General features: G+C 63.9%; 5 pseudogenes; all 5 read left to right on the top strand.

The window, feature by feature from the left end:
* The first annotated feature begins 2,063 nt into the window (after positions 1-2,063).
* On the top strand, positions 2,064-2,172 carry LOC142872704 (uncharacterized; annotated as a pseudogene).
* A 3,457-nt stretch (positions 2,173-5,629) lies between these two features.
* Positions 5,630-5,738, top strand: LOC142872615 (uncharacterized; annotated as a pseudogene).
* Positions 5,739-9,209: 3,471 nt separating this feature from the next.
* LOC142872703 (uncharacterized) lies at positions 9,210-9,318 on the top strand (annotated as a pseudogene).
* Positions 9,319-12,761: 3,443 nt separating this feature from the next.
* On the top strand, positions 12,762-12,870 carry LOC142872754 (uncharacterized; annotated as a pseudogene).
* A 3,452-nt stretch (positions 12,871-16,322) lies between these two features.
* Positions 16,323-16,431, top strand: LOC142872702 (uncharacterized; annotated as a pseudogene).
* The last annotated feature ends 268 nt before the right edge of the window (positions 16,432-16,699 follow it).

Here is a 16,699-nt window from a genome sequence, read left to right as displayed (position 1 = left end):
CGCAAGGGGGGAGCCGCGGAGGTGGGGACCGGCTCCTCATGGGGACGTACACCCAGCTCTCCACGTCGGATTCCGGGGCTCTCTGTCCTGCCAGAAGGCCCAGCTGGCCTGCGGGTCCTTAGAGTGGCAAAAACATCCGAAAACTGAGATTGAGGGTCCGGTGGGTGTCTGCACTTTTGTGCTGGGCACCCCAGGGAGGCCCGGGGGCTGGCTGGACAACGCGGTCTGCTGGGCTGGGGGGGGGGTTTGGAGGAGCAACTGATGCCCTTTGCACTTTGGGTAGCAAGTGTCTGAGGTGTCTCTGGGCCCTGCGCCATGTGGGGGCGGGGGCGGGGGCAGGGTGGGAGGAGGAGGAGGAGGAGGAGGAGGAGGAGGAGGAGGAGGCGGGAAGGGCCGTGGCCTGCAGTCGTGTTCCCCGGGGTGGCACAGCATGTGGCTTCTTCCACGGGCTGCTTGGCCTGGGCTCCCTGCACCTGGGCCTTTGGAGGACTGGCCCTGTGCTTGCCAACACTTCCTGCAGAGACCCAGAGCTGGGAGGTTGCATCTCTCAGCCCTGGGTCGGGCAGAGCCCCAGCGGGCCATGCCCACAACCTCTCTCAGCACGGGTCCCCCAGAAGGCTCCTTTGGGACCAGGATTCTCTTGCGGGTGACTCTTTAAGGTCTGGCCCCTGGATGGAGGGGCACCAGGAGTAGAGGAGCAGGAAGGGGAAGGGGGTGGCCATGCGAGGGGACACTTTCAGGCCAAGTCCCAGCTTCAGCCTGATCCTCCTAGGAACCCCGGGGTGGACATCACACCTCCTGGTTGCCCCGCTCTGAGACAAGGAGCCGGGCTTCGCATTCCCACAGCAGCCAGTCGTGGGCTGAGGACACCTGGGGCGTTGGGAACTCCCTGGCTTCTCCTTGGTTTAACATCTGGAGCTGCTTGGGAATTGTGCCGCCACACACACCCGAGTGCAGGTGTCTTCTGCACAGACTGCGGGCCTCGCTCTTCTGAATGCCGCTAGCTCGCCACCCACCCACGGGTGAACCTGGTCAGGGTGCTTTCTCTCAGGGGCAGACTCTGATCCGGGCGGGCTACCGGTGTGTCTCTGTTTGCTCCTTTCTTTCTTCCATTTCGGGAAAGGCTTCCCTACTGGGTGTGGAAATCTCCTATGCCTTTCCTCGCCTATTCTGTCAGCTTTCAAATTCTCTTTCAGTTGCCACCCTCACAGATGGATTAGGAAACTCTTTCCGGTGCACTCATTAGTGAAATGACCTCAATGACGCTGGAATCCAATATCTAATCGCCGATTGTTAGCGAGTCCACACGCCAGGGTGGTCGGGGTCCAATGCAGCCCCGGCCAGGCCCAGGTCCCTTGGACTGGGCCACAGGAGGACACAGAGGAGGGTCCCGGCCCCCACGAAGCGGTGCCGGCAGTTCTCCAAGGGCTCGGGGGTTTTCCAGAGGGAGGAGATGGAGGGGACTGATTTCTTCAGCGCCCCACAAACCACGCCACCCCACCCCACCCATGGGACACATCCCGAGAGAGAGAGAGAGAGACGCCCCATACACTCGCTCCCCTCCCCCGTGCGCTGTGCCCCAGCCCTGGCCCGGGGGAACAGGCGGCCGCCCGGCCACAGGGTGGGGGGAGCAGCTGAAAGGGGTTGTGGGGGAGGGCGGCCCCTGGCTGGGGTCAAAGGGCGAGCGCCCCGCCCGCCCGTGCGCAGTCAGCGGCGCTGGGGGTGGGGGCGGGGAGGTGAAGGAGGCCAGGCGAGGAGAGGAGGGGGGCTGGAAGGTCTCCACCTTGGCGGGTCCAGCCGTGGAGACGCATCTTGTGTGAGTGTGAGTGAGAGACTGAGTGTGAGTGTGTGTGTATAGAGAGACAGCCCCCAACCCCGGCCCGCCGCTCCCTGCCCGCCCCGCCTGTCACCCCCGTCCCTGGGAGCCCGCCGGACCCGGCCGGCGAACTCAACAGGCCCGGCCCGGCGCGGGTCAGCGCCGGCGCGGGGCCTGGGGCGGGAGGAGGCGGCGGGGAAGCGCAGAGAGGCTCCGCTTCTTGAGCGGGGCAGGGGCGCCCTCCGCCGTCCACGGCCACACCACCCCGAACGCGCCCGATCTCGGAAGCTAAGCAGGGTCGGGCCTGGTTAGAACTTGGATGGGAGACCGCCGGGGAATACCGGGTGCCGTAGGCTTCTTCTTCTTCTTCTTTTTTTTTTTTTTGCCTCTGGTTCTGTCGCGTTTCTGGGAGTGCGGGGGCGGCCCCGGGTGGGGGTGACCCCCACCCTCAGCGCCCGCCGCGGTGCCTGGCGCCCCAGCCCGCACTGTGGGGCCTCCTCTTGTCCCGAGCCGCGACACCGCCGCCACGCGGCAGCATGCGTGGCTTCTGGACTGTCAGGTCTCAGACCAAAGGTCTGCTCTGTGGGAACCGACACGCTGGAGGAAACCTTGAGAGTCTGAGAGGGGAGGGAGTTGCAGAAGAAGGCCAGGATGTCATTTTGAGGGAGTATGTGACCAGAACTCGTCCCGTTGCTTTTGGGGTTCTATGGGCTACACGCAGGAATCTTTGGTGGTGGCACCTGATGTTGGGGGATCCAGAGTCACACCCAGACCTGCTCCACAGGCCTCCTTTGACTTTTCTCTTCGGATTCATTATTTTTAAAAAGTGTCTCTTATCTCTAGTATTGCATTTTCTTTTCTCTCTCTTTTCAAGCAGATGATGGGAGTCCAAGTATTAAGGTGACATGTGTTGCCCGTGCCCCCCTACCCCCTGTGTTCTTATTCATTTACCTCTCATGTTGTTCCAGCGTATTGTGGGGGCACCAATGTTAAGGTCGGGTACATCGCCCTCTCCCCGCCTCCCCCCTCGGGTCAGAGCTTCAAGTGCGCCCATCCCCCAGTGGGTGCGCACCCACCCCGTTCCTAAGGGATGTGTATGCCCATCCCCTCCCCACGCCCGCCCGACACCCACCCGATGAAGGTGATTCCTCTGTGTCCACTTAGGTGTCCATCGGTTCGTACCCATTTGCCGGTGAGCGCGAGCACGTGGTGCTCGTGTGTCCATTCTTGGGATACCTGGCTTACTGGAACGGGTTCCAGCTCTGGCCAGGAGAACCACGAGAGGTGCCCTCTCACCGCTGTTCCTCACAGCCGAATAGCACTCCGTGGTGTCCACGCGCCACATTTTATTGACGCACTCGTGGGTCGATGGGCACTCGGGTCACTTCCAGGTCTTTGCGATTGTGACTTGTGCCCTGACTCTAACCCTAACCCTTACCCAGCCCGTCTCCTCCTCGGCCCCTGCCTGACTGACTCCTTCCCGCCCGGCCTGTCACCTGTCACCTGTCACCGTCCTCGGCCCCTGCCTGACGGGGCTCCTCCGTCGCCTGGGCCTTCCAAGGGCTTGGTGTGGACGCTGCTTCCAGGACGCCCTCCCAGGAACCCGGTAGCAGGGTGGCCGCAGCGTCTCGCGCAACCCAACCGTCCGCCTGCCGCCCTCGCTAAGTGGCCTGCGGGGGACGTGCTCCCGCTGTGCCGCGGGGGCCCAGCCTGGTGTCTTCTCTGAGGCCCCGCGGCTGCCACTCCCCGCAAGGGGGGAGCCGCGGAGGTGGGGACCGGCTCCTCATGGGGACGTACACCCAGCTCTCCACGTCGGATTCCGGGGCTCTCTGTCCTGCCAGAAGGCCCAGCTGGCCTGCGGGTCCTTAGAGTGGCAAAAACATCCGAAAACTGAGATTGAGGGTCCGGTGGGTGTCTGCACTTTTGTGCTGGGCACCCCAGGGAGGCCCGGGGGCTGGCTGGACAACGCGGTCTGCTGGGCTGGGGGGGGGGTTTGGAGGAGCAACTGATGCCCTTTGCACTTTGGGTAGCAAGTGTCTGAGGTGTCTCTGGGCCCTGCGCCATGTGGGGGCGGGGGCGGGGGCAGGGTGGGAGGAGGAGGAGGAGGAGGAGGAGGAGGAGGAGGAGGAGGAGGAGGCGGGAAGGGCCGTGGCCTGCAGTCGTGTTCCCCGGGGTGGCACAGCATGTGGCTTCTTCCACGGGCTGCTTGGCCTGGGCTCCCTGCACCTGGGCCTTTGGAGGACTGGCCCTGTGCTTGCCAACACTTCCTGCAGGGACCCAGAGCTGGGAGGTTGCATCTCTCAGCCCTGGGTCGGGCAGAGCCCCAGCGGGCCATGCCCACAACCTCTCTCAGCACGGGTCCCCCAGAAGGCTCCTTTGGGACCAGGATTCTCTTGCGGGTGACTCTTTAAGGTCTGGCCCCTGGATGGAGGGGCACCAGGAGTAGAGGAGCAGGAAGGGGAAGGGGGTGGCCATGCGAGGGGACACTTTCAGGCCAAGTCCCAGCTTCAGCCTGATCCTCCTAGGAACCCCGGGGTGGACATCACACCTCCTGGTTGCCCCGCTCTGAGACAAGGAGCCGGGCTTCGCATTCCCACAGCAGCCAGTCGTGGGCTGAGGACACCTGGGGCGTTGGGAACTCCCTGGCTTCTCCTTGGTTTAACATCTGGAGCTGCTTGGGAATTGTGCCGCCACACACACCCGAGTGCAGGTGTCTTCTGCACAGACTGCGGGCCTCGCTCTTCTGAATGCCGCTAGCTCGCCACCCACCCACGGGTGAACCTGGTCAGGGTGCTTTCTCTCAGGGGCAGACTCTGATCCGGGCGGGCTACCGGTGTGTCTCTGTTTGCTCCTTTCTTTCTTCCATTTCGGGAAAGGCTTCCCTACTGGGTGTGGAAATCTCCTATGCCTTTCCTCGCCTATTCTGTCAGCTTTCAAATTCTCTTTCAGTTGCCACCCTCACAGATGGATTAGGAAACTCTTTCCGGTGCACTCATTAGTGAAATGACCTCAATGACGCTGGAATCCAATATCTAATCGCCGATTGTTAGCGAGTCCACACGCCAGGGTGGTCGGGGTCCAATGCAGCCCCGGCCAGGCCCAGGCCCCTTGGACTGGGCCACAGGAGGACACAGAGGAGGGTCCCGGCCCCCACGAAGCGGTGCCGGCAGTTCTCCAAGGGCTCGGGGGTTTTCCAGAGGGAGGAGATGGAGGGGACTGATTTCTTCAGCGCCCCACAAACCACGCCACCCCACCCCACCCATGGGACACATCCCGAGAGAGAGAGAGACGCCCCATACACTCGCTCCCCTCCCCCCGTGCGCTGTGCCCCAGCCCTGGCCCGGGGGAACAGGCGGCCGCCCGGCCACAGGGTGGGGGGAGCAGCTGAAAGGGGTTGTGGGGGAGGGCGGCCCCTGGCTGGGGTCAAAGGGCGAGCGCCCCGCCCGCCCGTGCGCAGTCAGCGGCGCTGGGGGTGGGGGCGGGGAGGTGAAGGAGGGAAGGCGAGGAGAGGAGGGGGGCTGGAAGGTCTCCACCTTGGCGGGTCCAGCCGTGGAGGCGCATCTTGTGTGAGTGTGAGTGAGCGACTGAGTGTGAGTGTGTGTGTATAGAGAGACAGCCCCCAACCCCGGCCCGCCGCTCCCTGCCCGCCCCGCCTGTCACCCCCGTCCCTGGGAGCCCGCCGGACCCGGCCGGCGAACTCAACAGGACCGGCCCGGCGCGGGTCAGCGCCGGCGCGGGGCCTGGGGCGGGAGGAGGCGGCGGGGAAGCGCAGAGAGGCTCCGCTTCTTGAGCGGGGCAGGGGCGCCCTCCGCCGTCCACGGCCACACCACCCCGAACGCGCCCGATCTCGGAAGCTAAGCAGGGTCGGGCCTGGTTAGAACTTGGATGGGAGACCGCCCGGGAATACCGGGTGCCGTAGGCTTCTTCTTCTTCTTCTTTTTTTTTTTTTGCCTCTGGTTCTGTCGCGTTTCTGGGAGTGCGGGGGCGGCCCCGGGTGGGGGTGACCCCCACCCTCAGCGCCCGCCGCGGTGCCTGGCGCCCCAGCCCGCACTGTGGGGCCTCCTCTTGTCCCGAGCCGCGACACCGCCGCCACGCGGCAGCATGCGTGGCTTCTGGACTGTCAGGTCTCAGACCAAAGGTCTGCTCTGTGGGAACCGACACGCTGGAGGAAACCTTGAGAGTCTGAGAGGGGAGGGAGTTGCAGAAGAAGGCCAGGATGTCATTTTGAGGGAGTATGTGACCAGAACTCGTCCCGTTGCTTTTGGGGTTTATGGGCTACACGCAGGAATCTTTGGTGGTGGCACCTGATGTTGGGGGATCCGGAGTCACACCCAGACCTGCTCCACAGGCCTCCTTTGACTTTTCTCTTCGGATTCATTATTTTTAAAAAGTGTCTCTTATCTCTAGTATTGCATTTTCTTTTCTCTCTCTTTTCAAGCAGATGATGGGAGTCCAAGTATTAAGGTGACATGTGTTGCCCGTGCCCCCCTACCCCCTGTGTTCTTATTCATTTACCTCTCATGTTGTTCCAGCGTATTGTGGGGGCACCAATGTTAAGGTCGGGTACATCGCCCTCTCCCCGCCACCCCTCTCGGGTCAGAGCTTCAAGTGCGCCCATCCCCCAGTGGGTGCGCACCCACCCCGTTCCTAAGGGATGTGTATGCCCATCCCCTCCCCACGCCCGCCCGACACCCACCCGATGAAGGTGATTCCTCTGTGTCCACTTAGGTGTCCATCGGTTCGTACCCATTTGCCGGTGAGCGCGAGCACGTGGTGCTCGTGTGTCCATTCTTGGGATACCTGGCTTACTGGAACGGGTTCCAGCTCTGGCCAGGAGAACCACGAGAGGTGCCCTCTCACCGCTGTTCCTCACAGCCGAATAGCACTCCGTGGTGTCCACGCGCCACATTTTATTGACGCACTCGTGGGTCGATGGGCACTCGGGTCACTTCCAGGTCTTTGCGATTGTGACTTGTGCCCTGACTCTAACCCTAACCCTTACCCAGCCCGTCTCCTCCTCGGCCCCTGCCTGACTGACTCCTTCCCGCCCGGCCTGTCACCTGTCACCTGTCACCGTCCTCGGCCCCTGCCTGACGGGGCTCCTCCGTCGCCTGGGCCTTCCAAGGGCTTGGTGTGGACGCTGCTTCCAGGACGCCCTCCCAGGAACCCGGTAGCAGGGTGGCCGCAGCGTCTCGCGCAACCCAACCGTCCGCCTGCCGCCCTCGCTAAGTGGCCTGCGGGGGACGTGCTCCCGCTGTGCCGCGGGGGCCCAGCCTGGTGTCTTCTCTGAGGCCCCGCGGCTGCCACTCCCCGCAAGGGGGGAGCCGCGGAGGTGGGGACCGGCTCCTCATGGGGACGTACACCCAGCTCTCCACGTCGGATTCCGGGGCTCTCTGTCCTGCCAGAAGGCCCAGCTGGCCTGCGGGTCCTTAGAGTGGCAAAAACATCCGAAAACTGAGATTGAGGGTCCGGTGGGTGTCTGCACTTTTGTGCTGGGCACCCCAGGGAGGCCCGGGGGCTGGCTGGACAACGCGGTCTGCTGGGCTGGGGGGGGGGTTTGGAGGAGCAACTGATGCCCTTTGCACTTTGGGTAGCAAGTGTCTGAGGTGTCTCTGGGCCCTGCGCCATGTGGGGGCGGGGGCGGGGGCAGGGTGGGAGGAGGAGGAGGAGGAGGAGGAGGAGGAGGAGGCGGGAAGGGCCGTGGCCTGCAGTCGTGTTCCCCGGGGTGGCACAGCATGTGGCTTCTTCCACGGGCTGCTTGGCCTGGGCTCCCTGCACCTGGGCCTTTGGAGGACTGGCCCTGTGCTTGCCAACACTTCCTGCAGGGACCCAGAGCTGGGAGGTTGCATCTCTCAGCCCTGGGTCGGGCAGAGCCCCAGCGGGCCATGCCCACAACCTCTCTCAGCACGGGTCCCCCAGAAGGCTCCTTTGGGACCAGGATTCTCTTGCGGGTGACTCTTTAAGGTCTGGCCCCTGGATGGAGGGGCACCAGGAGTAGAGGAGCAGGAAGGGGAAGGGGGTGGCCATGCGAGGGGACACTTTCAGGCCAAGTCCCAGCTTCAGCCTGATCCTCCTAGGAACCCCGGGGTGGACATCACACCTCCTGGTTGCCCCGCTCTGAGACAAGGAGCCGGGCTTCGCATTCCCACAGCAGCCAGTCGTGGGCTGAGGACACCTGGGGCGTTGGGAACTCCCTGGCTTCTCCTTGGTTTAACATCTGGAGCTGCTTGGGAATTGTGCCGCCACACACACCCGAGTGCAGGTGTCTTCTGCACAGACTGCGGGCCTCGCTCTTCTGAATGCCGCTAGCTCGCCACCCACCCACGGGTGAACCTGGTCAGGGTGCTTTCTCTCAGGGGCAGACTCTGATCCGGGCGGGCTACCGGTGTGTCTCTGTTTGCTCCTTTCTTTCTTCCATTTCGGGAAAGGCTTCCCTACTGGGTGTGGAAATCTCCTATGCCTTTCCTCGCCTATTCTGTCAGCTTTCAAATTCTCTTTCAGTTGCCACCCTCACAGATGGATTAGGAAACTCTTTCCGGTGCACTCATTAGTGAAATGACCTCAATGACGCTGGAATCCAATATCTAATCGCCGATTGTTAGCGAGTCCACACGCCAGGGTGGTTGGGGTCCAATGCAGCCCCGGCCAGGCCCAGGCCCCTTGGACTGGGCCACAGGAGGACACAGAGGAGGGTCCCGGCCCCCACGGTAGCGTTGCCGGCAGTTCTCCAAGGGCTCGGGGGTTTTCCAGAGGGAGGAGATGGAGGGGACTGATTTCTTCAGCGCCCCACAAACCACGCCACCCCACCCCACCCATGGGACACATCCCGAGAGAGAGAGAGAGAGAGAGAGAGAGAGAGAGAGAGAGAGACGCCCCATACACTCGCTCCCCTCCCCCGTGCGCTGTGCCCCAGCCCTGGCCCGGGGGAACAGGCGGCCGCCCGGCCACAGGGTGGGGGGAGCAGCTGAAAGGGGTTGTGGGGGAGGGCGGCCCCTGGCTGGGGTCAAAGGGCGAGCGCCCCGCCCGCCCGTGCGCAGTCAGCGGCGCTGGGGGTGGGGGCGGGGAGGTGAAGGAGGCCAGGCGAGGAGAGGAGGGGGGCTGGAAGGTCTCCACCTTGGCGGGTCCAGCCGTGGAGGCGCATCTTGTGTGAGTGTGAGTGAGAGACTGAGTGTGAGTGTGTGTGTATAGAGAGACAGCCCCCAACCCCGGCCCGCCGCTCCCTGCCCGCCCCGCCTGTCACCCCCGTCCCTGGGAGCCCGCCGGACCCGGCCGGCGAACTCAACAGGCCCGGCCCGGCGCGGGTCAGCGCCGGCGCGGGGCCTGGGGCGGGAGGAGGCGGCGGGGAAGCGCAGAGAGGCTCCGCTTCTTGAGCGGGGCAGGGGCGCCCTCCGCCGTCCACGGCCACACCACCCCGAACGCGCCCGATCTCGGAAGCTAAGCAGGGTCGGGCCTGGTTAGAACTTGGATGGGAGACCGCCGGGGAATACCGGGTGCCGTAGGCTTCTTCTTCTTCTTCTTTTTTTTTTTTTTTGCCTCTGGTTCTGTCGCGTTTCTGGGAGTGCGGGGGCGGCCCCGGGTGGGGGTGACCCCCACCCTCAGCGCCCGCCGCGGTGCCTGGCGCCCCAGCCCGCACTGTGGGGCCTCCTCTTGTCCCGAGCCGCGACACCGCCGCCACGCGGCAGCATGCGTGGCTTCTGGACTGTCAGGTCTCAGACCAAAGGTCTGCTCTGTGGGAACCGACACGCTGGAGGAAACCTTGAGAGTCTGAGAGGGGAGGGAGTTGCAGAAGAAGGCCAGGATGTCATTTTGAGGGAGTATGTGACCAGAACTCGTCCCGTTGCTTTTGGGGTTCTATGGGCTACACGCAGGAATCTTTGGTGGTGGCACCTGATGTTGGGGGATCCGGAGTCACACCCAGACCTGCTCCACAGGCCTCCTTTGACTTTTCTCTTCGGATTCATTATTTTTAAAAAGTGTCTCTTATCTCTAGTATTGCATTTTCTTTTCTCTCTCTTTTCAAGCAGATGATGGGAGTCCAAGTATTAAGGTGACATGTGTTGCCCGTGCCCCCCTACCCCCTGTGTTCTTATTCATTTACCTCTCATGTTGTTCCAGCGTATTGTGGGGGCACCAATGTTAAGGTCGGGTACATCGCCCTCTCCCCGCCTCCCCCCTCGGGTCAGAGCTTCAAGTGCGCCCATCCCCCAGTGGGTGCGCACCCACCCCGTTCCTAAGGGATGTGTATGCCCATCCCCTCCCCACGCCCGCCCGACACCCACCCGATGAAGGTGATTCCTCTGTGTCCACTTAGGTGTCCATCGGTTCGTACCCATTTGCCGGTGAGCGCGAGCACGTGGTGCTCGTGTGTCCATTCTTGGGATACCTGGCTTACTGGAACGGGTTCCAGCTCTGGCCAGGAGAACCACGAGAGGTGCCCTCTCACCGCTGTTCCTCACAGCCGAATAGCACTCCGTGGTGTCCACGCGCCACATTTTATTGACGCACTCGTGGGTCGATGGGCACTCGGGTCACTTCCAGGTCTTTGCGATTGTGACTTGTGCCCTGACTCTAACCCTAACCCTTACCCAGCCCGTCTCCTCCTCGGCCCCTGCCTGACTGACTCCTTCCCGCCCGGCCTGTCACCTGTCACCTGTCACCGTCCTCGGCCCCTGCCTGACGGGGCTCCTCCGTCGCCTGGGCCTTCCAAGGGCTTGGTGTGGACGCTGCTTCCAGGACGCCCTCCCAGGAACCCGGTAGCAGGGTGGCCGCAGCGTCTCGCGCAACCCAACCGTCCGCCTGCCGCCCTCGCTAAGTGGCCTGCGGGGGACGTGCTCCCGCTGTGCCGCGGGGGCCCAGCCTGGTGTCTTCTCTGAGGCCCCGCGGCTGCCACTCCCCGCAAGGGGGGAGCCGCGGAGGTGGGGACCGGCTCCTCATGGGGACGTACACCCAGCTCTCCACGTCGGATTCCGGGGCTCTCTGTCCTGCCAGAAGGCCCAGCTGGCCTGCGGGTCCTTAGAGTGGCAAAAACATCCGAAAACTGAGATTGAGGGTCCGGTGGGTGTCTGCACTTTTGTGCTGGGCACCCCAGGGAGGCCCGGGGGCTGGCTGGACAACGCGGTCTGCTGGGCTGGGGGGGGGGTTTGGAGGAGCAACTGATGCCCTTTGCACTTTGGGTAGCAAGTGTCTGAGGTGTCTCTGGGCCCTGCGCCATGTGGGGGCGGGGGCGGGGGCAGGGTGGGAGGAGGAGGAGGAGGAGGAGGAGGAGGAGGAGGCGGGAAGGGCCGTGGCCTGCAGTCGTGTTCCCCGGGGTGGCACAGCATGTGGCTTCTTCCACGGGCTGCTTGGCCTGGGCTCCCTGCACCTGGGCCTTTGGAGGACTGGCCCTGTGCTTGCCAACACTTCCTGCAGAGACCCAGAGCTGGGAGGTTGCATCTCTCAGCCCTGGGTCGGGCAGAGCCCCAGCGGGCCATGCCCACAACCTCTCTCAGCACGGGTCCCCCAGAAGGCTCCTTTGGGACCAGGATTCTCTTGCGGGTGACTCTTTAAGGTCTGGCCCCTGGATGGAGGGGCACCAGGAGTAGAGGAGCAGGAAGGGGAAGGGGGTGGCCATGCGAGGGGACACTTTCAGGCCAAGTCCCAGCTTCAGCCTGATCCTCCTAGGAACCCCGGGGTGGACATCACACCTCCTGGTTGCCCCGCTCTGAGACAAGGAGCCGGGCTTCGCATTCCCACAGCAGCCAGTCGTGGGCTGAGGACACCTGGGGCGTTGGGAACTCCCTGGCTTCTCCTTGGTTTAACATCTGGAGCTGCTTGGGAATTGTGCCGCCACACACACCCGAGTGCAGGTGTCTTCTGCACAGACTGCGGGCCTCGCTCTTCTGAATGCCGCTAGCTCGCCACCCACCCACGGGTGAACCTGGTCAGGGTGCTTTCTCTCAGGGGCAGACTCTGATCCGGGCGGGCTACCGGTGTGTCTCTGTTTGCTCCTTTCTTTCTTCCATTTCGGGAAAGGCTTCCCTACTGGGTGTGGAAATCTCCTATGCCTTTCCTCGCCTATTCTGTCAGCTTTCAAATTCTCTTTCAGTTGCCACCTTCACAGATGGATTAGGAAACTCTTTCCGGTGCACTCATTAGTGAAATGACCTCAATGACGCTGGAATCCAATATCTAATCGCCGATTGTTAGCGAGTCCACACGCCAGGGTGGTTGGGGGGCAATGCAGCCCCGGCCAGGCCCAGGCCCCTTGGACTGGGCCACAGGAGGACACAGAGGAGGGTCCCGGCCCCCACGAAGCGGTGCCGGCAGTTCTCCAAGGGCTCGGGGGTTTTCCAGAGGGAGGAGATGGAGGGGACTGATTTCTTCAGCGCCCCACAAACCACGCCACCCCACCCCACCCATGGGACACATCCCGAGAGAGAGAGACGCCCCATACACTCGCTCCCCTCCCCCGTGCGCTGTGCCCCAGCCCTGGCCCGGGGGAACAGGCGGCCGCCTGGCCACAGGGTGGGGGGAGCAGCTGAAAGGGGTTGTGGGGGAGGGCGGCCCCTGGCTGGGGTCAAAGGGCGAGCGCCCCGCCCGCCCGCGGGCAGTCAGCGGCGCTGGGGGTGGGGGCGGGGAGGTGAAGGAGGCCAGGCGAGGAGAGGAGGGGGGCTGGAAGGTCTCCACCTTGGCGGGTCCAGCCGTGGAGGCGCATCTTGTGTGAGTGTGAGTGAGAGACTGAGTGTGAGTGTGTGTGTATAGAGAGACAGCCCCCAACCCCGGCCCGCCGCTCCCTGCCCGCCCCGCCTGTCACCCCCGTCCCTGGGAGCCCGCCGGACCCGGCCGGCGAACTCAACAGGCCCGGCCCGGCGCGGGTCAGCGCCGGCGCGGGGCCTGGGGCGGGAGGAGGCGGCGGGGAAGCGCAGAGAGGCTCCGCTTCTTGAGCGGGGCAGGGGCGCCCTCCGCCGTCCACGGCCACACCACCCCGAACGCGCCCGATCTCGGAAGCTAAGCAGGGTCGGGCCTGGTTAGAACTTGGATGGGAGACCGCCCGGGAATACCGGGTGCCATAGGCTTCTTCTTCTTCTTCTTTTTTTTTTTTTTGCCTCTGGTTCTGTCGCGTTTCTGGGAGTGCGGGGGCGGCCCCGGGTGGGGGTGACCCCCACCCTCAGCGCCCGCCGCGGTGCCTGGCGCCCCAGCCCGCACTGTGGGGCCTCCTCTTGTCCCGAGCCGCGACACCGCCGCCACGCGGCAGCATGCGTGGCTTCTGGACTGTCAGGTCTCAGACCAAAGGTCTGCTCTGTGGGAACCGACACGCTGGAGGAAACCTTGAGAGTCTGAGAGGGGAGGGAGTTGCAGAAGAAGGCCAGGATGTCATTTTGAGGGAGTATGTGACCAGAACTCGTCCCGTTGCTTTTGGGGTTCTATGGGCTACACGCAGGAATCTTTGGTGGTGGCACCTGATGTTGGGGGATCCGGAGTCACACCCAGACCTGCTCCACAGGCCTCCTTTGACTTTTCTCTTCGGATTCATTATTTTTAAAAAGTGTCTCTTATCTCTAGTATTGCATTTTCTTTTCTCTCTCTTTTCAAGCAGATGATGGGAGTCCAAGTATTAAGGTGACATGTGTTGCCCGTGCCCCCCTACCCCCTGTGTTCTTATTCATTTACCTCTCATGTTGTTCCAGCGTATTGTGGGGGCACCAATGTTAAGGTCGGGTACATCGCCCTCTCCCCGCCTCCCCCCTCGGGTCAGAGCTTCAAGTGCGCCCATCCCCCAGTGGGTGCGCACCCACCCCGTTCCTAAGGGATGTGTATGCCCATCCCCTCCCCACGCCCGCCCGACACCCACCCGATGAAGGTGATTCCTCTGTGTCCACTTAGGTGTCCATCGGTTCGTACCCATTTGCCGGTGAGCGCGAGCACGTGGTGCTCGTGTGTCCATTCTTGGGATACCTGGCTTACTGGAACGGGTTCCAGCTCTGGCCAGGAGAACCACGAGAGGTGCCCTCTCACCGCTGTTCCTCACAGCCGAATAGCACTCCGTGGTGTCCACGCGCCACATTTTATTGACGCACTCGTGGGTCGATGGGCACTCGGGTCACTTCCAGGTCTTTGCGATTGTGACTTGTGCCCTGACTCTAACCCTAACCCTTACCCAGCCCGTCTCCTCCTCGGCCCCTGCCTGACTGACTCCTTCCCGCCCGGCCTGTCACCTGTCACCTGTCACCGTCCTCGGCCCCTGCCTGACGGGGCTCCTCCGTCGCCTGGGCCTTCCAAGGGCTTGGTGTGGACGCTGCTTCCAGGACGCCCTCCCAGGAACCCGGTAGCAGGGTGGCCGCAGCGTCTCGCGCAACCCAACCGTCCGCCTGCCGCCCTCGCTAAGTGGCCTGCGGGGGACGTGCTCCCGCTGTGCCGCGGGGGCCCAGCCTGGTGTCTTCTCTGAGGCCCCGCGGCTGCCACTCCCCGCAAGGGGGGAGCCGCGGAGGTGGGGACCGGCTCCTCATGGGGACGTACACCCAGCTCTCCACGTCGGATTCCGGGGCTCTCTGTCCTGCCAGAAGGCCCAGCTGGCCTGCGGGTCCTTAGAGTGGCAAAAACATCCGAAAACTGAGATTGAGGGTCCGGTGGGTGTCTGCACTTTTGTGCTGGGCACCCCAGGGAGGCCCGGGGGCTGGCTGGACAACGCGGTCTGCTGGGCTGGGGGGGGGGTTTGGAGGAGCAACTGATGCCCTTTGCACTTTGGGTAGCAAGTGTCTGAGGTGTCTCTGGGCCCTGCGCCATGTGGGGGCGGGGGCGGGGGCAGGGTGGGAGGAGGAGGAGGAGGAGGAGGAGGAGGAGGAGGAGGAGGCGGGAAGGGCCGTGGCCTGCAGTCGTGTTCCCCGGGGTGGCACAGCATGTGGCTTCTTCCACGGGCTGCTTGGCCTGGGCTCCCTGCACCTGGGCCTTTGGAGGACTGGCCCTGTGCTTGCCAACACTTCCTGCAGAGACCCAGAGCTGGGAGGTTGCATCTCTCAGCCCTGGGTCGGGCAGAGCCCCAGCGGGCCATGCCCACAACCTCTCTCAGCACGGGTCCCCCAGAAGGCTCCTTTGGGACCAGGATTCTCTTGCGGGTGACTCTTTAAGGTCTGGCCCCTGGATGGAGGGGCACCAGGAGTAGAGGAGCAGGAAGGGGAAGGGGGTGGCCATGCGAGGGGACACTTTCAGGCCAAGTCCCAGCTTCAGCCTGATCCTCCTAGGAACCCCGGGGTGGACATCACACCTCCTGGTTGCCCCGCTCTGAGACAAGGAGCCGGGCTTCGCATTCCCACAGCAGCCAGTCGTGGGCTGAGGACACCTGGGGCGTTGGGAACTCCCTGGCTTCTCCTTGGTTTAACATCTGGAGCTGCTTGGGAATTGTGCCGCCACACACACCCGAGTGCAGGTGTCTTCTGCACAGACTGCGGGCCTCGCTCTTCTGAATGCCGCTAGCTCGCCACCCACCCACGGGTGAACCTGGTCAGGGTGCTTTCTCTCAGGGGCAGACTCTGATCCGGGCGGGCTACCGGTGTGTCTCTGTTTGCTCCTTTCTTTCTTCCATTTCGGGAAAGGCTTCCCTACTGGGTGTGGAAATCTCCTATGCCTTTCCTCGCCTATTCTGTCAGCTTTCAAATTCTCTTTCAGTTGCCACCCTCACAGATGGATTAGGAAACTCTTTCCGGTGCACTCATTAGTGAAATGACCTCAATGACGCTGGAATCCAATATCTAATCGCCGATTGTTAGCGAGTCCACACGCCAGGGTGGTCGGGGTCCAATGCAGCCCCGGCCAGGCCCAGGTCCCTTGGACTGGGCCACAGGAGGACACAGAGGAGGGTCCCGGCCCCCACGAAGCGGTGCCGGCAGTTCTCCAAGGGCTCGGGGGTTTTCCAGAGGGAGGAGATGGAGGGGACTGATTTCTTCAGCGCCCCACAAACCACGCCACCCCACCCCACCCATGGGACACATCCCGAGAGAGAGAGAGAGACGCCCCATACACTCGCTCCCCTCCCCCGTGCGCTGTGCCCCAGCCCTGGCCCGGGGGAACAGGCGGCCGCCCGGCCACAGGGTGGGGGGAGCAGCTGAAAGGGGTTGTGGGGGAGGGCGGCCCCTGGCTGGGGTCAAAGGGCGAGCGCCCCGCCCGCCCGTGCGCAGTCAGCGGCGCTGGGGGTGGGGGCGGGGAGGTGAAGGAGGCCAGGCGAGGAGAGGAGGGGGGCTGGAAGGTCTCCACCTTGGCGGGTCCAGCCGTGGAGACGCATCTTGTGTGAGTGTGAGTGAGAGACTGAGTGTGAGTGTGTGTGTATAGAGAGACAGCCCCCAACCCCGGCCCGCCGCTCCCTGCCCGCCCCGCCTGTCACCCCCGTCCCTGGGAGCCCGCCGGACCCGGCCGGCGAACTCAACAGGCCCGGCCCGGCGCGGGTCAGCGCCGGCGCGGGGCCTGGGGCGGGAGGAGGCGGCGGGGAAGCGCAGAGAGGCTCCGCTTCTTGAGCGGGGCAGGGGCGCCCTCCGCCGTCCACGGCCACACCACCCCGAACGCGCCCGATCTCGGAAGCTAAGCAGGGTCGGGCCTGGTTAGAACTTGGATGGGAGACCGCCGGGGAATACCGGGTGCCGTAGGCTTCTTCTTCTTCTTCTTTTTTTTTTTTTTTGCCTCTGGTTCTGTCGCGTTTCTGGGAGTGCGGGGGCGGCCCCGGGTGGGGGTGACCCCCACCCTCAGCGCCCGCCGCGGTGCCTGGCGCCCCAGCCCGCACTGTGGGGCCTCCTCTTGTCCCGAGCCGCGACACCGCCGCCACGCGGCAGCATGCGTGGCTTCTGGACTGTCAGGTCTCAGACCAAAGGTCTGCTCTGTGGGAACCGACACGCTGGAGGAAACCTTGAGAGTCTGAGA

The sequence above is a fragment of the Microcebus murinus genome, chromosome 8, assembly GCF_040939455.1.
Source record: "Microcebus murinus isolate Inina chromosome 8, M.murinus_Inina_mat1.0, whole genome shotgun sequence".
Taxonomy (NCBI): Eukaryota; Metazoa; Chordata; class Mammalia; order Primates; family Cheirogaleidae; genus Microcebus; species Microcebus murinus.
The sequence above is the reverse complement of the archived record's forward strand: the minus strand, read 5'-3'. Positions and strand labels throughout refer to the sequence as shown.